We start from the raw sequence: 20,984 nt of genomic DNA, 5'->3' as shown, positions 1-20,984 counted from the left end.
TACCAGACGCACCATTCTGCTGATCAAAGCTATTCATAGAGTTCTGTGGAGGCAAAGGGGCGCGCATTTTGACCACAACCTCTACCTCTAGGAGCTTGCTGAACACCTCGACCTCTCACACCAGAAGCACCATTCGTGCGCTGTAACAGAACCGGACAACTAGTCTTGAAATGGCCCTCTTCTTTGCAATACGCACACTGATTAGGGCCCACAGGAAAACGCAGTTGAGAAGACTCGAACCTTTGCGAGTTTCTCTGATATTGTTGATTTTGCTGATAATCATGCTGATTATTACGGGGCGGATAAGCTTGCTGTAGAAGAACTTTAGTCTTCAATTCCTTAGTCTTCTTATCTGCTTTCTCTATCTCATCCTTGTTCCTATTTTCATAGTACTGGGCAGTAGCTAAAATCTGCGCTGACGTAGAAACAGCCAAGCACTCTCAAAATCCTTCAATCTATTGCATAATTCTGGAAGCAAATTATGAACAAATTTGTCAACGAACAACCTTTGACCACCTTCGGTACTCATGTCCTGACCACTGTGGTCTACAAAGGTCTCTTCGAACCTAGTGAAAAAGTCGGACACAGTTTTGTCTTTCTTCTGCTTGCATGCAGACAACTTGTCCCAATTAACATGCAAAGCGGGCATCAAAGTCTTCATATAATCAATAATCCTACCAGGAAGATCAGCAATTACATCTTCAGGCTTAGCGCCACCTACTTGTCTAGCATCTGCAGCTCTAAGATTATTCCAAGTATCACCTAATTCCTGCGCATGATCCGAATGACGAATCTTTCCCCAAATAGGCTGTGGAACAACATTCCCAAACAACATATCTATATCTGCCAGATTCATGATACATGAATCCGCAGTCTGAGAAAGCTCCTTATAAAACCCTGCTGGATTTTTTGCGCGGATCAGGCAAAGTCTGCTTAAGGGCTAAAACTACAGCACGCTTCCATGGAACATGTACCCAGACACGCTGAAAGTGTGGCGGAATAGCTGGATTAGCTTGTGCATCACCCGGTCTCCAAACTGGAGGAACCTCACGCATCGGATATTGACGCGCCTTCCTCCTAACCGACGAATCAGGCTCAAACAATCGCTGAGAAGGAGATGTACTCCTAAATGACAACAACGTCGCAACTGCTTTCTCAACCTCGAGACCCACAACAGTCCCTTTCGCAAACTCAGAACGCATACGGTACAACTCAGGCGGAGTTTTTCCTACCTCACCATCTTCCCATTGTTCACGAAGGAAAGAACACATCATATCAAAAACATATCTTTGTTTCGGTGCTTCCCATTGATGGAAAACATCCATAACACTCTCAAGGTCATAATGCGAAGGATACGTAATCCATTTACGCGCTAAGTGATCCAACACTGTCCGTTCATTAGCATCAGGCAATTGACTACGCGATTGCTTACGCTCGACAACAGGAGATATACCCAAGGAACCCAACAGAGGAGAAAAGATACTAGCAACCGTATCAGTCATTCTCTGTCGAGCAGAAGGAGAAGTTGACAAAAGGACAGGAGACGGAACAGAATGAGAAGAAACCAAAGTCGGAACAGTTACAGAAGAAACAGACAAGACAGGTGTAGGAGTAGCAGACGAAGGAGGTAGCAAAGGCGGCGGCCCTTGAGAAGGCTGCACCAAAGGAATAGGAGCCAACGGAAGAGGAGCTGGCTGTTGAGGAATCACAGGAGGCAAAGCAACCGGAGGTTGCACAACTACAACTTGTAGAGGTGCTGTAGCATTCTGTGCATAAGGGGGTGGCGAACTCAATAGATGCGACATTAAAGGATCTTTCACAAGATCTTTCTTCTCTTCTTGCTGTTGAGGTGGCAATGCTGGGTAGCACTTGTCTACCGCTAGTTTACGCTGCCTAAGCATCTGTTCGCTTTCTTGTTCTTCTTCATTATCCTTAAACTGTATAGCAGCTTGCACCATTGACATACCTCGTTCTCGTTTATTTTTCTTCGCTAACTTAATTTCTTTCTGTTTGGCTTCCTTTCGCCATATGCGGAAAGGGTCAAACATCGCCGGCCGGGCTTTCTTCTTGAACAGTTTAACTTCGAGATTGTCTAAAATCTCTGTTTCAAAGCTACCATAACGGGGCCACTGTAGGACACCGTCTTTCCTGGTATATTTAACCCATATTTCATTATACGCGATGGGGTCCACTCCATGTTTTACGTAGAGCTCATAGGTTGGGATTGCCTATCGGAGGAACCGGACACGGTTCCTCCAATCGGGAATTCCTAGTACAACCAAAACCAAATATCTTTCCAAGTCTGCTAAGACCTGGCATCTTCGCTCATTAGTCTAGCTTAAAACTTCAAGGGAAATCTCAAAACGATAGTCTCGTGAATACACGAGTCCCTCGGCTTTGGGGCCTGCAGGTACCAAATTAAAGCGAGCCTGAAGGATACCCAAACAAAACTAAGGACTGGGAGACGCTCCACTCATACTTAACTGAAATGTCGATGGCGTCACCAGAAGACCCGTCTATTGTCTCGCTCTACAAATCGTCTAATGGCTCCAAGACAGGGCGACAGTCAGGGCAGCAGTCCTTCATAGCCGTCGGAAAGCAGGGAACCTCTTAGCAAAGACTTTCAGTCCACGACGACATACAGGGGTCGATGAAGTGGCAGGCCTTCCTCCAGAATTTCCACACGAAGCTTCTCACGATCTTCAGGATTGGACCGGTACCGCTGAAGTCGCCCCACGTTGGGCACCAACTGAAGAACCGGGTTTTAGAACCCAGCGGCGCCAGGGATAACGCCCGATGTCTTCGGATTCCCCTGCCTCTGCAAACAGAGACACAGGACACTTCTTGATGACGTCAAAGACCAAAGTTTATTAGCTGCAACCAGGAACAGAGGTCTATGAAGCACAACACGGGTGGTTCGCTAGAGACTGCACAAATTCATAGAGCGGAGCATCGTCTTTTATGCTAAAAATCAAATTCCTGGCTAGCATCAATTACATACAAACTAACCAATGAAAGAATGACATTTCAAACATATCCCATGACGACAATCCCACTTTCCGTTGTCCAGCCCACCAGAAATGACCAAGCAAATTCCAACATTCCTGTTCGATCAGGCTGGACAAACCCATCATAAAGACCTCAACCCAAATCAATGATTAAGTTATAAAGGAAGGAACAGAAGCAGATGAGAAGCAAGATAGAAGGGTGTGTGCATGTACCATAAACTCAGCAATGTCCTGCTCTTTGATCTTTATCTGACCAGCTGCTTAACAAGGAACTGGCTCAGCGAGGTCAGCCTCTGGCATGGGAGTCAGTTCGGCCAGGTCACACAAAAGTCAGCTAAGGGTGTACGTGTCCCAAGGACTCGTTCGGCCATAGTCATCGGCCTATGTGAGGGCAACCACACAAAATGGCTGCCGTACACAAAATGGAACCCAAAGGTTCAAATGAAATCCCTGAATACGTAGTGTTCTCATTGATCGGTTATGACGAAAACACTTGTACATACCGCACTTATCATTTGCGGTCCGCTGATACCAAAATCGTCTATATCCGACGACCTTCATTGAACGGGTTAAAAATCACAGAACCACGGACCCTCAGATCCTCAGAACTACAGGGCTGGAAATTCCGGCCTGGAGACGGAGCTTCTGGCTTGGAGGCAGAGCTTCCGACCCGGAGGCGGAGCTTCCGGCCCTAACGCAACACTTCCGTCCCAGAGGTGGAGATTTCGGCCATGACTAAATCTCCGCCACCGGCTGGAATCCCCACCTCCGGGTCGGAAGCCCCGCCTCCAAGTCAGAAGCTCCGCCTCCAGGCCAGAAGCTCCGGCCCGAGTGTGGACGTAAAGTTAGTCGTATATCCACTCTGTGAATACCAAAAGTAGTAAGTGTATTCTGTGAATACCAAAAGTAGTAAGTGCATTCTGTGAATACCAAAAGTAGTAAGTTTAGGATTTTGTCTTAAGTTAGTTCTGTGATCGGGCCCGGAGAACCAGCTGCAGCAGGGATGGTCAGTGGCAAGTCACATCGCTTGCTTATCACCGCAAGTGCGTCGTGAAGCCCGCGCTTTAGCAGATACAGCTGGGCTGAGTTCATGGCCTCTTCTATCGGCAACTCAGCAGACAAAAGCTCAAAATGAATGCTAACAATAGTGGGTTAATAGAAAAGGGGAAAAATGATGGAAAGTTAAAAGAAAGGATGTGTGAAATGGTATATGAGTGAAAGGATGCATGGGTGGGTGAAAGGATGCGTAGGTAGGTGTGAGAATGTACTGGTGGGTGAAAAGATGGATGGATGGGTATATTGGTGAAAGGATGCCGGGGTGGGTGAAAGGGTGGATGGGTGAAAGGATGCTCAGCTGGGTTAAAGGATGGATGAACATGTGGATTACTGAAGGGATGTGTGGGTGGGTAATGGATGGATGGGTGAAAGGATGTTTGAAATGGTGGACAGGTGAATGGATGGATGGGTGGATAAATGTATTGGAATGGTGAAAGACTGGATGAGAGAATGTAAAGCTTAGTAAAGCTTAAATGGTGGGTACCAAAGTGTGAATAGAACAATAAAAGGATGAATGGATTGTTGCTTGGATGAAGAAACAAGCTTTGGCATAGCCAATAGGTCTCACCTTTGGGAGGTGTTATTAGTTTTGCTGAATATGAGGACTCCATAAGTAATAAGTTGCAAAGTGTCAAGTAAATGGAAATTAAGTACCCAATTCCAGCAGTTTACTGTTTTAGTGTAGTGTAGTTGAAGGTCTATTCAAGGGAGTTTGTTCGGCTAGGACTCAGCAGCCACTATTATGCATTAATAACAGTAATACAAATTTAGTCAGTTTTTTTTAATTTAAAAAGTAAACATACTTTTCTTATACACACACTACTAAATACTATGGTGTACTACACTTAATCATTCCCTGAAATTAATATGTTACCAGTGTTAGTTACAAATTATGTGCAACCAGCAGTTGTTTGTATACCCCTTATTTTCTTTAACTCATACTTTCGTACATATTAATTCATATAACTGTGAAGTTTGAAAGTCCCATATACTCACTAGATTTTTCTCAGCATTTGAATGACACTCCTAGCAGAAAAGAACTTGGCAGGGTTCCCTTGTCTTTGAAAGATGCAACAAATAAAAGCAAATGTTGTTTGTACTTTGGGAGCAACAATGACATTTGACAATCATTTCTCTAACTTCACTAAATAACATGGATCTGTGTAACATGAAGCAGGTAGCTTTGGGAGGGAAGGGAGCAAGCCACACCGACAACCATTCGTGTGTGTAAAAGCCGCTTTATTGAAACAGGTGCATATCACAATTTTATTAACACTGGCACTTTGCCTTACAAAACTAAAACCTCTGTATACATCAAATTACCTGACCCCTTGTCTTTCCTCCCTCCAACCCTACGATCCCCACATCATAAACCCCCACCCTGCAACATACAATAAATAACTTTCAATAGCAATAAATATTACACATTCTTATAACATAGCATTTACAACTCCTACCCTCCTGTGACCTACAATCCTGCCTGCCTTTCTGCAACTGTAACTAACGAACCTCTAATGTAAACTTCCAACCTGCTTAACCTTTCCCTGCTCCTGTTCACAAACTCCCCAAACTTAAATAAAACTTCAAAACTCCAGCCAAACTTGGCCAACTTCCAAACAACCCCGCCACCCAGGAAAAGGCAGGAGAATACGCCGACTCCACCTTTTTCTGCCCCCCTGCCCTCTAGCCTTAATTCCATGCCCCCCCAGGCACCCCTGACGAACCTAACCTCCTCACAGACCCCGAACAATGCCCATCTCAGCCTCTGCCCACGCCCAGCATCCTGGCCAACACCTCCCTTTATTCTAATAAGTACAGGTCCATACCAAGCCGTGAAAGGTGCACCCCTTCACCCATGAAAAATTCTGGCGTGTCATAACGGATATCCTTATGCTTGATTCTGGAAAAGCCAAAATGGTGGAAAAACTGCACCATCTCCACATTCACCTTTCTCCTGGCCTTGTCCACCGCACCGGGGTTCACCGCACCCCGCCACAGCGGACGCTGGACAAACTCTGTCCACTCCACTGCGCACCCTGCCCACTTAATCACCTCCAAGTCCCGCTTCATGCACCTCATCAACGTTAAACGTGTCTCCTTAACCATGTTGTTTTCCCCCAGGTGAATAACCAGGACATCCGGGCACCTGCCTGCCACCAACATCCTGTTCAGTACGTCCAACAGCTCTCTCCAGAACATTCCCCCCTTTCCCTTCCAACAAACATTAAACAGATCTTTATTAAATCCAAGGTGCTCCCCAAAATAGCTGGAGCGGGCCTGAACCCGGGCCCATTTTACAAACGAGTGGCCCACGATCCATATGGACATATCCCTGGCGAGGGGACCCATCACCGAACCTGAAACGAGAAACATGAATGAGGACAGGGAAAACATACACAACTGCACTATAAATTGCTGGGAGCGCTGCACACATAACGCGGATAACAGTCCACTTGCCCAATCTCATAATGTTACCTCACCCCCAGCCCGATTGTTCGCCTCCGACGACGTGCCGATCCGGAAAGAATGAGTGCCATAAATTTCACCATCCAAGCCCAGGAGGGAAAAGGTCTTTCTCAATACGGCCAATAGCTGTGAGACTTTTGCCGCCCGCCCATCTGCGTGCTGAAACACCACCCCTACTGTGCCTGAGGTTAAGGCTCTCAACCTCAACCCCACCCAAAAGAACGGATCAATGCCGAATCAGCCACCTGTAAAGAAACCCATCGGCCCCCACACCTCTGGTCCACTTTCGATTTTCGCAGCCACAGACACACCTTGTTCCCCCTAAGAGAAACCTCGGACCACAGCATCCCGTCGCCCCCTTTGGACCCCACCAATTCCGACACCCGCAAAGCCCCTACAAAAATCCATGACATCAGTGTGGAAAACAGGCAAAGCTCCCAATCGTCCCTGCATACCCGTGGCAAGATCCGCAGCACTTGCTCTAGCAGATCCCACGTCAAAGGGTTCCTTGCACTACTCTGCATGCAAAATTCTGGTGACCCAACAGCACCTGTATGTCCAAAACGTGACCTTGTGTCGTGCAAAGATATTTTTTAGCAGCTCCAACATCTGCTGCTGCTTATCCGCTGGTAAACGGGCCTCCATTGCCCCGAGTCCAGTTCAATTCCTAAGAATGACAGTGCCGTACACGGCCCCACTGTCTTCTCCGGTGCTAATGGCACACCCAACTCGCCCATGATCTCTTGGAACCTGTCCAGCACATCCTGGCAGTCCGCGGAGCCTGGGGTGCCCTCAAAGAAAAAGTCATCCAGGTAGTGCGTTACACCTTGGTGACCCGACCGTTCCGTGAACAACCATTGTAGGAACGTACTAAAACATTTGAACAGTCCGCAAGACATGGAGCAGCCCATCGGCAGTGCTTTGTCCACTTACCAGCGGCCGTTAAACTGGATCCCCAGTAAGCCCCAATTGTCCGGGTGGACTGGAAGCAGCTGGAAAGCTGACTTGATGTCGCACTTTGCCATCATTGCCGTTGCTCCCACGGTCATCACAAACAACATGGCTGTGCCAACCGAAGAATATGACACCGTGGTCCCGCGCTCATCAATAAAATCATTTACAGAGCCACCTTCGGGCCACGACAAATGTGGTATGAGGCAAAACTGCCCCTTCTCCTTTTTTGGCACTACCCCAATGGGGGACACAATCAAATCCACCTGCGGCCAATCCGCAAAGGGTCCGACCATGCGGCCCTCACCAACCTCCTCATCCAATTTGTCTTGCACCGCCTCAGGGTGCTCCTTCACCGACTTCAAATTGTCGGCCCACCTCCTCAACCTGGGTCAGTCGTACCCCAGTCTAAACCTTTCAAGAAACCCCACCCGCAAACTGTCTGCAGCCCCTTTGTCCGGATAACCCTGCAGGGCTGCCACCAATCTGTCGACACTAACTGGTGTACGAGCCCTTCGGCCCAGGCCCCTAGGCCCCTCTACCGCCTGCCGGCTGTTGCTGATTTGCGGCCCTAAACCCTCTGGCCTGTCCAAGCTGGCTCCCCTGCTGCTGCCCCTGAGTCCCCCAGCATTTAACCAGGGCAGGCCCACTCTTCTCACAGCCCAAACACTCACGTCGGAACCTGCAATACTCGAGAGTGCACGACCCTTTGTTGTAGTCCCAACATGCCCCTTTGAATCCTGACTGCCCCCTACCCTCGGCCCCCACCCCTCCACGGGTGGGGCGGCCCTGAAAGGGCTGATAAACGATGGGCAGCCCGCTGGCCGTGAATATGGTCTTCCCCGACCCCGCTAGTCCCATCATATGCTGCCACAAATCCGTGTCCAGCTCGACCCATTTGGCCTCGGGGTCCCATGCCATGCGTGCCCTGAACTCCTCATTGTATTGGGCTCACACATATCCCCCCCAGTAATCTGGGCCTTCCTAATAACATCCATGTACTTAAACATGGCTACCGACTGCTCGGGGAACTTTTCGCAGTACACACTAGCATAAATGAGGAAACTCGCCGTCCAGTTTTCTATTGTGGGAGGCACATTTGGCCACTTCTGGAGCTCATATTCCTCCTCCTTTGACCCTTCCTTCGCCCTCACTTCCCTGTGCAGGAGTTTCAGTATCTCCACGTACTCCCCTTTCCATATACGCTCTTTAGTAGTCAACATCAGATGCACCCCAAACGGCTTCGTGACCCCCATGTATGACAAACATTTGACCTTCAACTCCTTACTTTCCAACTTCACACCTGTGACCCCCGCCGTGTTGCCTCCTGCTGTGTCAGCCCTGACCCCATGCTCCCTGCGTCCCCGTGCCCTTTGCCCACGGCATCCCCTTTCATCGAGGGCCCCCCAGACACCTTATCTGAGGCCCCTACCGTCACTTCATCATGTCCAACCCCAATGTCAGCCACATACATCCCCTTCCGTAACCTGTCCCCCCTGTCCCATGTCCCCCCTCACTCCCATCGATACCATCAGAGTGACCGCACCTGCCGTTTTTTTACCTGGAGCCAAGGAAGCCGCACTTCGCTCTCTACTCCTCCCCTACAGGGGGGCCGACCTCTCCTCCCAGTACGATGTCCGACCCGTATGCTCCGCCTGGCGCCATGACATCTGTAACACACTAGCAACAGCATTACTCGGCCCCCTCACCCTCTCCATCTCTCAACTCCCTTTCCCCCATGCTGTCATCATCATAAATCTCTTCCACATCCTTAGAACAACTAGCCCTTCCAGCCGGCGGCGCCGACTGCACCCTTATATTAACATTAAACATCACTTTTGAGTCGCTCCTCTTCCGATGCTGGTCCCCAAGCCGTGGCGGCCCTGTGGGTGTAGGGGCCGGCAAGCCCACTGTAGGCCTACTTCTGCCAGCCTCGACTGGATCCCCTGCCAGTACCGGGCACGCCGCCCGAGGCTCAGCCCTCCCTTCACCTTGGCGCCAGTGGGCCGTCCCCAGCCGTACCAAGTCTGGAACCCCACGATGCTCCGTCTCCTGAAAAACAAATGAGAGGACTGGTGTGCTGGGCCCCACTTTCCTCTCCCCACCGGACCCCCACTGCACACCCACCCCCAAAATGCCGGCGGCCCACGCCCGACGGACCACGCCAAGGTCCACCTCCCCTCCCCCATCCTCCTCCTCCTCGCCAGACCCCCTACCTTGGGCCCCCCGTCATCAGAGGAACCCCCTGCTCCTCCCAAGCCCCCTTGCCTACCACTCCCCGCCCCCCCTTGCCGCTGCACCCCCTCCCTTCCTACCACGGGAACCCGGAACCCTCCCCCTCCTCCCCCGCCTGCTCCCCTGTACCCCCACACCCTGGGCATCCCTAGCCCCTTCCACCCATGACTCAAACACATCCAGCCCCCTCAGTCCCTCTCCCTGCCTTCGGACTCCATCAATAAAGGGGACATGCCCCCTAACTCTGACCTCCAACCCCCACTCCCCCCAGCCTCAGTCTCCTCCTGAGCCCCCTTGTCCCATCTGCGCCTGGCCCCCTACCCTCCCCTCCTGTTCCACCTCATCCCATGTCCCCATCCATCTATGCCCTTGGGCAGCCAAACCTGCCACTTTCGTACCCCCAGGCCAAACAGGGACTGCCCTCTTCCCCCGTGGGCGGCCCCTCGCAGTGTGAGCTCAAGGCGGGGAGGATCTCTCCTGCCTCCCCGTGAACCCCCTCCTGCCTACCTCCGATCCTCTACACAAGGTGGCCCGGGCCTCGCTGCCAATATCCCCAGGCCCCGCCCCCGACCCTCCGCGGCTGCTCCGGACTCCCGGAGCGGCTGGCCATATGAATTGCCCGCGGCGGGGAGACGCATACAGCGCTGTCCCGAGATGGCCTCCCCCCAGCCCCCCGCGCAGCCGCTGAGCTCGTGGAAGGGGCCTTGGCCTCGCTGACCTCATTCCCGGGCCCCGCCCCTGCCCCCCTCCCTACCGCGACTGCTCCCGATGCACCGGCGTGGTCGGATAGTCCCAGGTACAGCGGCGGGGAAACTCACGCAGTGCTTCCCCGCCAAGACTTCTACCCGCCAGCCGCCTGCTCCCCCGCCTCCCTGGGGCCCAATCCAACCTCTCCCAGGGCCGTGCCCCTCGCATATGCTCGGCCCTGACTGCTCAACTGCTTCCTGGGCGTCTTGCGTGGCGGTGAGCAAGCCATAACGTCAGCCGTCACGCCAGCTGACGCGCGCCTCACGGGGCATGCCCCGCCCTGAGGGCCCACCAGCAAATCCATACGGCCAGCGCTAAGTAGGTGAATGGCCTCGAGAACACGGAAATCCTCCCCTGACATAATCGCTTGCACAAAAGCGAACGCACACAACCGACCTCAGCCAAAGCAAACCACGACAAAAAGCCTGCAGCTAGTGCGCACCCAGCCATCAGGTCACCAGAACCGGAAATGGTGGTGGGCAGGCGCCTTTAACCCGTAAATAGCCTTGGGCTATCTTTCAAATTTAGGCCACAAAATGGCCGCGCCCCCTCCCAATCTGCCCGGGGGGCAGACCTCGCGGTGCTCGGCTGCCCCCCAAACCCCCTATGGAAACGGCTTCCTCAAGGCAGCACTCCTAATGCCCGTAATGATTGTCCACGGGGCACTGGACCGGGAAATGTGCTTCTAACTGCCCTGGGCCTGCCCGACTGCAGTAAACAAGGCATATTCCGCTGGTGACTTGTGTCTGCGCTCTTGTGCGGGTTATTCGCTGCACTAGGTGATCCTTTATAAACGATCTGTACGTTTGCATTAAGCTGTGCACCCATGGCACAAATTTCCTTTCGTTACTGCCAAGCGAATGTATTTGTTGGAAATAATTTGTGGTGGAGGGCGAGGCCAGGTAGTAAAGTGGGACTAAGTGCCTGATTTTGAATTTTGTAGATGGGATAATCCGCAATTAACGTGCCAAACACAATCTAGTGCATCGTTTTTCACATTGGGTACTTATGGCAGACAGGATATCCATATTTTGTACATGACGTGTGTGATGTATTATCATTATTATTCATATGCCTCTTTGGATTGAGGGTACAATTGAAAGGCATTTGGAGAAGGGCATGGCCATTGGAATTAAAGTAAGATAATTGTCCATGACAGCTGCCCCAGCTGCAGGCTGTAGAGAGTAGCAAAGAACTTGTTGCTCTAGCTAGCATGTATCTATTAATTTTGCACAACAAGAATAGTGCAACGATTTGACCGGACAGAAAAGGGTTTAATATGGTGGCGGTGTCTGCTAGACACCGCCAGCCATATTAACATGGGTGCGGAAAGATGCCTTTCCGTTGCGGAAATGTTTAAAAAATATATGAAAGAAGAAAAGTGTAAATAAAATGCAAATTCGAAGTGATTAACTCCATGATTAGAATCTCTTTTGCATATTGTTTTGTTCATATGTATAGAATGAAATAAGTCCTTTGAATCATTTGGCAGTACTGGCATTTGTTTTGTGATACTATTTCCGTTGCGGAAGGCATGCGGAAATAGACTGCGGGGGGCCGTTGCGGGCCCCCAGGTACTCCGGGGGTGGGGGGTGCACATGGGGGTACCTATGGTACCCCCCTGCAGTTCTATGCACAACATGACAGGCACCGTGCAGTGCCTGCCATGTTGTGCATGGAAGTGCACAACATGACTTCCTGGCATTGCGCACCGCCCGCCGCAATGACAGGAATGCAGGATGTGCCCGCCACTGTGACGGGTGCATCCTAATTGCCCCCATAGGACCCCCGCCCTTATGGGAGGTGGTCCAATTTCCCGATAGGGTGGCGGGCGGACAAAGGCCGCCCGCCATCCTAATGACACCCAAAATGTCTGTTTAGATTTTTATTAAGAAATCCTTTACACGAAAGAAAAAACTGTTTTTTATCTGCTGTGCTGTTATTCTGCCTTAATTCCTGTCAGGCAGTGAGCGCTTTTATGAGAGGCCTGTGAGGGTAAAGAAATGGCCCTATGACTCTTAATCACATTAAATTCCAATGGCCCCAGGGGAGCAGCAATTTACTGCTACTGCTCCACTATAATTTTAAGCAAGTGTTTGCACAGAGCACTGTTTGCAACTTGTCTTTTTTTTCTTTTCTTTCTTGATATAGCTACTTCTGCTGGTCTACCTCCACAGGACGATATAGCAGCCTGGCTGTAGCCATAGAGGTTGGCGGCCATCCAGGGAGAGTATCAACGGTCAGTGGCTCTTGAGGAGGAGGAGGCTGAGGCATGTGCAGATGCCCCAGGCCCCAGTTCCTCCAGGTAGCCACCAGCCCCTCTAGACTCCTAGCAACAACATTGCCAGTGCTAGTGGAAGATGGCTGTCTAACCACCACTGTTGTTTCCCCGCTCAGACTATCATCTTCAGTGCCGCAACCTTCAACATCTGCCGCACCTGGACCGCAGGATAACATATGTGGACCTGCATGGACAATGCCCTCTTATTGCCTTTTTTTGTGGTTTTGGTGGGAGAGACTTTTGTTGTGGGAGGAGATTGTGGCATTGGGACGGGAGTTAGGATTTACTTTGGACTTTGAGTTTTCTATAGACATTGGTTGTGTACAAGTGATTTGTTTGGGGAGAGGAGTGGGCCTATTGTGGGTGGAGAGGGTTGGCAATTATTGTTAAACAAGTAAAGGGAAAAGTTGTTATACTTTATTGTAGTTGTTTTGTATTTGTTTAGTTTTACTTTGCACTGCCGCATGTTTTGCACAGCCCATTTTGTAATCTGTTTGCTCATAAGAGTGTATGCATAGTGTTAGCTATACCCATGTCATACTACCCTCTGTTCCTATATTATGATGGGATATACTGAAATTGCCTGAATTGCCTGACTACAACAACCTAGATAAGCCCTTTGAACCAAAGATGTCTCCCTCAATTGTAGGTCGGTCTGTCATGGGGCCGTGGAATGCAGATCTTAATCTTTAGTGGGGCCATGATCTGACCCTGAGAGGCTAAGTGTCAAAATCTCTCTCTCCAATCTACCCCTCCAGCCCTCAAATGGCAGAGGTCTTGCCCTTCTAGTGGTATGCCCATGGTTTATGACGGTCGCTGGGGCATGCACAGATGTGCTCCCCCACTGGAGCCAGGCACAATGGCACACAAGACTCTTAGAGCATAGGAATAACCCTATTCTATAAGTGGCATTTCTAAGAGAATCATGACAAAATCTCCTTTACCATTGGAAAGGGTTTGGCATGCTGATTCCATTGATAGGAAACATCATGAGGCTGCTCCACTGCAATACACTAGTGCAGCCCGAAGTAATGTCAACCACTTCCCCATGTTAACATATAGGAAGAGCAAGCCTCATAGGTAGTGAAAACATATACAGGTATTCCTCACTACTGGGGCGCATGTGTGTTAGTGCGCAGACAGACCTGTGATGGCAGGTTGGACACATACTCCCCCAGCACCAGGGGTGCAAGTGTGTCCGCCCAAGTCTGCAATGGCAGATTGGACATAGGTTTTACTAAAAGAGTGTCAGTGCACATACACCAGTCTATGACGGCGTGTGACATGCAATCACAGGCACCGTCGGTGCGGTTGCGCTTTACGTTGGCCTGCTGTGGCAGGCTGCTAATGAGTTTAATCATGATAGATGCCAGTGCGTGCACACTGGTCAGAATTGACAGACCGGGCACAAAAGCTTTTCCCAAGCCAGAGCACTTTAGGAGCGAGTGCACGCATACCACTCTGCCCAGTCCATCCGGACTTGGGTTGCCCTGTTATACGCAGTCTGCGACGGCAGACTGGGCACCTTGCCACAAAACCATAGGTGCAAGTGCGTGGACACAGGCCTACAATGGCTGGCCTGACCCTGGTGTGAGACACCTTGGATGCAGTTATGCCTTCACCGGCCCACGGTGGCAGGCCGGGCACCTCCCCAAAATGCCATAGGTGCAGGGACAAATCCTTGAGCCCGCAACGGCAGGCAAGACACGTATTTGAAACAGCATGAGGGACGGTGCGCACACCCACAGGTGAAAGTGCACACTTCCTCGGCGTCGTTGGCAGACCAGCCCCTGTTCCAGAACTTTGGGTCAGAGCCTCTTCCTAGCCTGCGTAGGAAGACACACTCACTTCCGCATGCCTAAACATGCCCATAATAGTAGCCTGGATTGTTTTCTTTTCTGTGGTCACTGATGCAGGTGACTTCTGGAGCAAAAGTGAGGGACCAGCAGGTGGTGGTAGACTCAATGTGCACCTTGTGCGGGCAATGTATGCTGTTGCTGTGGTGTCTCCATCCGACTCTTGAGCTATTGCGAGGTTGTTAATGTGGATGATACTGGCACAGTGCGGCTTTGTATAAAGAGCCTTTCATCCTCTTCTTCCTTATCACCCTCACCTCCTACCATGATCGAAAGTGATTTCTCTCTATCATCAAAACCACCACCTGAAGAAATGTGTTTAAGGTTTTCCTCCCACCGGATTGCATGGTGTTTTTTTCAAATGGGTTATTTGGACTCTAGTACCATAGTGTGAACCAGGCTTCCCTCTACAAACATTCACGTGGTAAATGGAGAATATTGCAATGTTCTCCTCCTGCTTGCTAATCGTAAAGAAGTCTCAAACTGGGGAAGTTAACTTTTTCAGTGGGCCACTGATGCCAATGCCGAAGAACTGGAGGTGGTGGGGTGTGTCAACGGTTGGCTCCATGCAGAGCGTACTTCTACTGAGGTCGTGGTGGATGCAGGTCTCAGTGGGGGCCTTACAAATATGGGAGCTGGCACTGGTGGTGGTGCCATTTCCCCTGGAACAGGTTGAATAGGAAGGGTAATGTTGTTGCTCTGGGCCAGCTTCCGTGACAATGACAGGTTCGTCATCCTCATCCCTTCCCATAATTGTAAGACTTTCAGGAACTTTACTTTTCCTGATCCTCTCCTGGTGTGTTTTGGACTCAGCCGGGGTCAAATCTGTGCCCATTAGAAGGGGGGCTTGGAGAAGATGGTGGAGTATCCTTCCTTTTTCTTGCTAGAGATCTGGAAGTCAATAGTTCCAACTTCTAATACTAGAGGTTCTTGCTCAGCAGGACGCTCAAAGTCAGCATCCTGTTCCGCTCCTACTTCAGGAAGATCTACTATTACTGGATCTGGCTGTTGTCCACTGTTCACAACTTCCTGCAATGATTGGGTACTACTTAGTGTGCAAAAGAGACAAATCAAAATCAACTTCACTGCTCATAGGTGTTGCTGTGATTGCAGTGGCTGCCTCGCTGACAGACATGCCTTTAGGCTAATGTTGGGGTGGTGCTATTTATGTGGGGGTACTGTTCCCTGGTTGCTCCCTGGAGGCTAGGGCAGCAAGGTCAAGTTTGCAGGAAAAGGTCTGGTAGGTACGCCAGTATTGGAAGCTTCTTCTTCTCACTGGCCACTTTCTTGGCAGCGTCTTTCTTTGGGACCATCTTGGCGCTGTTAGTTGGCAGTGGAACTTGGCTGTACAAGCGGAAGAGATTGGAGGGCTCATGACATGTGTTGTTTGGTCACGTTTGTCTGGCAGTATTCTAGGTGATGTCTTTTGTGCAACTAAAAGCAAACAAGCAAGAAAAACATTTAGTGAAATGTGGCATTGTTGCAGTTTTAATCCAGTACAGATGAAGACAATATAATTTAGATTGGTTACTTAAGTAATTATCCTAAATAATTATCAACAATAGTGTATCCATTCCAAAGTCAAACCACACCACCATAACATAAATATTTATTTTATATGGTTGTCAGAAACGAATCCCTTCTTGTTTATTCGAGAAAGTTTCTAGTGACCTAGAGACCTAATCGACTTCATTCCTACGTCTAAACTATAGTATATGTTATTCCAATGCGCAGAGCCTGTTGGGAATATAGGAACTACACTACAACACAAAATGGCCGCCGGCCACATGATCAACCAACAACAGCAAGCAAGGAGGCATGTCCACAAAAAAAGAAAACATGCAGGCCTTTGGCAAAAGCACACTGGCTGGCTACACAAAATGGCTGCTGGACACATGGTCAAACTGTACAGCAAGCAAAAAGGCATGGCCAAATCAAAGAACACTTGCAGGCCTATGGCAAAAGCACAATGGCTGGCTACACAAAATGACTACTGGCCACATGGTCAAACAACAACCAGTAAGGAGACATGGCTTCAACAAAGAACACATGCCGGCTTGTGACAAACGCAGTGTCTGGCTACACAAAATGCAAAAGGAACAATTGATGGAAAGAATGCAGAACAATATCATACATTCACCCTAGTACAGAGATCTATGCATAAATCAATATTTTTTTTCTCACCATGTCATTCCAGTTTGAACCCAGCCATATGCAAATCAATCTTGACCCTGCGCCCAATAGGAAGAGTCCAGCATGAACTGCCAGGCCAGGTCCTCCCTGGATTGTAAACAAGCATCCTAGGACAGGTTTCGGGATTCCACCCCTCTTCAGCAACAATAGCTTGACTCCAGTGGCATGGAGAGCACGGGACCCACATACCCGTTCCACTCGAGGTGACAAATGCAAAAAGAACAATTGATGAACAGAATGCTGAACACTGTCATACATTCACCCCAGTACAGAGATACAGAGATCTGGGACTAAATCCATCGTTTTTTGGCTCACCATGCAATTCCAGTTTGAACCCAGCCATATGCAAATTAGTCTTAACCCTGACTGGGGGTGAATGTTTGACTCGTTCTGCATTCTGTCCATCATCTGTGTGTCTTTTGCTTTGTTGCCCAGACGTGGGTTCTGAGCTTACAGTGCCACTGGATTTAAGTTAGCCAGGCTGATGAGGGGTGATGCCCCAAAACCGGTCCTAGGATGCTTGTTTCCTGTCCACGGAGGACCTGGCTTGGCAGTTCGGTCTGGACTGTTCACATGAGTCACAGGGTCAAGAGTGATTTGCATATGATTGGGTCTAAACTGGGGTGGCATAGCGAGCAAAAGAAGGATGGATTTAACCCAGATCTATTGACTGGGGGTGAATGCTTGATTTGCTTTGCATTCTGTTTATCATCTGTGTGTCTATTGCTTTCATGCCCTAAGTGCACCAGGTATGCCCAGACATGGGTCCCGGGCTCACTGTGCCACTGGATTCAAGCTATCCTGGCTGATGAGGGGTGATGTCCCGAAACCGGTCCCAGGATGCTTGTTTCCGGTACAGGGAGGACCTGGCTTGGCAGTTTGGTCTTGACTGTTCCCATGAGGCACAGGGTCAAGACTTATTTGCACATGGCTGAGTCTAAACTGGGGTGGCATAGCGAGCAAAAGAAGGAAGGATTTAACCCAGATCTATTGACTGGGGGTGAATGTTTGATTTGCTCTGAATTCTGGACATCATCTGTGTGTCTTTTGGTTTCTCGTCCTAAGTGCACTGGGTATTCCCAGACGTGGGTCCTAGGCTCACTGTGCCACTGGATTCAAGCTAGCCTGGCTGATGAGGGGTGATGCCCTGAAACCGGTCCCAGAATGCTTATTTCCAGTCCAGGGAGGACCTGGCTTGGCCGTTCGGTCAGGACAGTTCCCATGAGGCACAGGGCCAAGACTGATTTGCATACGGCTGGGTCTAAACTGGGGTGGCATGGTGAGCAAAAGAACAATGGATTTAACCCAGCTCTATTGACTGGGTGTGAATGTTTGATTTGCTTTGCATTCCGTTTATCATCTGTGTGTCTTTTGCTTTCATGCCCTAAGTTCGCCAGGTATTCCCAGACATGGGTCCCAGGCTCACTGTACCACTGGATTCAAGCTAGCCTGGCTGATGAGGGGTGATGTCCCGAAACCGGTCCCAGGATGTTTGTTTACGGTACAGGGAGGACCGGGCTTGGCAGTTTGGTCTTGACTGTTCCCATGAGGCACAGGGTCAAGACTTATTTGCACATGGCTGAGTCTAAACTGGGGTGGCATAGCGAGCAAAAGAAGGAAGGATTTTACCCAGATCTATTGACTGGGGTGAATGTTTGATTTGCTCTGCATTCTGGACATCATCTGTGTGTCTTTTGGTTTCTCGTCCTAAGTGCGCTGGGTATTCCCAGACGTGGGTCCTAGGCTCACTATGCCACTGGATTCAAGCTAGCCTGGCTGATGAGGGGTGATGCCCCGAAACCGGTTCCAGGATGCTTGTTTCCAGTCCAGGGAGGAACTGGCTTGGCAGTTCGGTCTGGACTGTTCCCATGAGGCACAGGGCCAAGACTGATTTGCATATGCTGGGTCTAAACTGGGGTGGCATGGTGAGCAAAAGAACAATGGATTTTACCCAGTTCTATTGACTGGGTGTGAATGCTTGATTTGCTTTGCATTCTGTTTATCATCTGTGTGTCTATTGCTTTCATGCCCTAAGTGCGCCAGGTATGCCCAGACATGGGTCCCGGGCTCACTGTGCCACTGGATTCAAGCTATCCTGGCTGATGAGGGGTGATGTCCCGAAACCGGTCCCAGGATGCTTGTTTCCGGTACAGGGAGGACCTAGCTTGGCAGTTTGGTCTCGACTGTTCCCATGAGGCACAGGGTCAAGACTGGTTTGCACATGGCTGGGTCTAAACTGGGGTGGCATAGCGTGCAAAAGAAGGATGGATTTAACTCAGATCTATTGACGGGGTGAATGATTGATTTGATCTGCATACTGGATATCATCTGTGTCTTTTGGTTTCTCGTCCTAAGTGCGCTGGGTATTCCCAGACGTGAGTTCTAGGCTCACTGTGCCACTGGATTCAAGCTAGCCTGGCTGATATGGGGTGATGCCCCGAAACCGGTCCCAGGATGCTTGTTTCCAGTCCAGGGAGGTCCTGGCTTGGCAGTTCGGTCTGGACTGTTCCCATGAGACACAGGGCCAGACTGATTTGCATATGGCTGGGTCTAAACTGGGGCGGCATGGTGAGCAAAAGAACAATGGATTTAACCCAGATCTATTGACTGGGGGTGAATGTTTGATTTGCTCAGCATTCCTTCCATCATCTGTGTGTCTTTGGCTACACAAAGTGGGCACCGGCGACGTGGTCAAGCAACTACCAGCAAGGAGGCATGGCCACAATAAAGAACACATGCAGTTCTATAGCAAAAGGACCCTCGCTGGCTGCACAAAATGGCCACTGGCCACATGGTCAAACAACAACAGAAAGCCAGGAGGCATGGCCAAAACAAAGAACCCATGCAGGCCTATGGCAAAAGCACACTGGCCGGCTACATAAAATGGCTACCGGCCACATAGTCAAACAATATCAAGAAAGGAGCCATGGCCAGAACAAAGAACACATGCAGGCCTATGACAAAAGCACGCTGGCTGGCTACACAAAATGCCAGCCAGCCACATGGTCAAACAACAAGCAAAAAAGTCTGGAAAACAAAGAACACATGCAGACCTGTGGACACCGATTACACAAAATAGCCGCTGGCCATATGGTATGAAGAACAGAGGCAAATGGTTCCCTTTGGCAAACATACTCACTCACCTGACAAAGAAGGCACATTGGTAACAGTGGAGTGAACACTGCCATTATTTCAGCATTGCCGAAAACGAAAATTAACTGAGTTATAAACATTATACACACATCCTCACAAGGCATCAAATATTACGCCACTATACACTTTTTCTCAGAATTTTTTTTGACATACCCCAAAAAAGCCCTAATTTTTTATTTAATCCAGTGCTGTCCATGCCCTAAATGATGGTTTACAACATAATATAGCACAGAAACAGTTGTTTCATGCAATCATGACTTGTACTTCTCCTCCTGGCCAGAAGGCTCATTGGCAGACTAGACCACATAGTTAATAAATGAACATTTAGCAATTATTTTAACAAATATGGATAAATGCACTGAACTGTGCAACATTTTTTCTTTACAAAAGAATAAAAATGAAATACCAAAAAATAACTAAGCCCCTACTGTAACTGTGGGCCACCCACCTCAATAAATATTGAAAATCGAATAAAAGTAAAAGAAATACAGGTGCCTGCCATTTATCAAACAAACACAACATTTTTTGAACTTACCCAAGATGCACAAAAACAGGAAGTTGGAGTCTCTAGGGCACTTCCTTTATTGTTGAAAAAAAAGTAAAATAAAAAAAGGCTTCTCGCATTAACAAACAACTAGGACGTTGGAGGAGAATATTAACTTGAAATTGTCTTTCCGAGTAGATTTAGCTGCTTTTCGAGGAGGGAATCTGCTCTAAGTGCAGCTGCGGTCCCTCAGCGCTCGCCAGCGGCATGAAAAAGGCCAGGTCGCAAGTAGAGCTAGCAGCTGCAAAATCTTTGCGCGTGCTCACTAGTGGTTGGCATGTCTCATGGCACTCGCCAGCACATGCCAAAACAAGTCTTATGTGTTACACCGAAAGAATAACGCCACACGCTGGATGGCGAAAATTACGATAACTCACTGTTACACATGAAGTTTCTGAATTCCGCCACATCCACAAATGTAGTGAATTTTTACTCCCAGGCCTACTGTAAAGCTGGAATCTATTTTGTCTACCCTAATTGGTAAAACGTCTATC

Source organism: Lissotriton vulgaris, chromosome 4_1, assembly GCF_964263255.1.
Source record: "Lissotriton vulgaris chromosome 4_1, aLisVul1.2, whole genome shotgun sequence".
NCBI lineage: Eukaryota > Metazoa > Chordata > Amphibia > Caudata > Salamandridae > Lissotriton > Lissotriton vulgaris.
The sequence above is the reverse complement of the archived record's forward strand: the minus strand, read 5'-3'. Positions refer to the sequence as shown.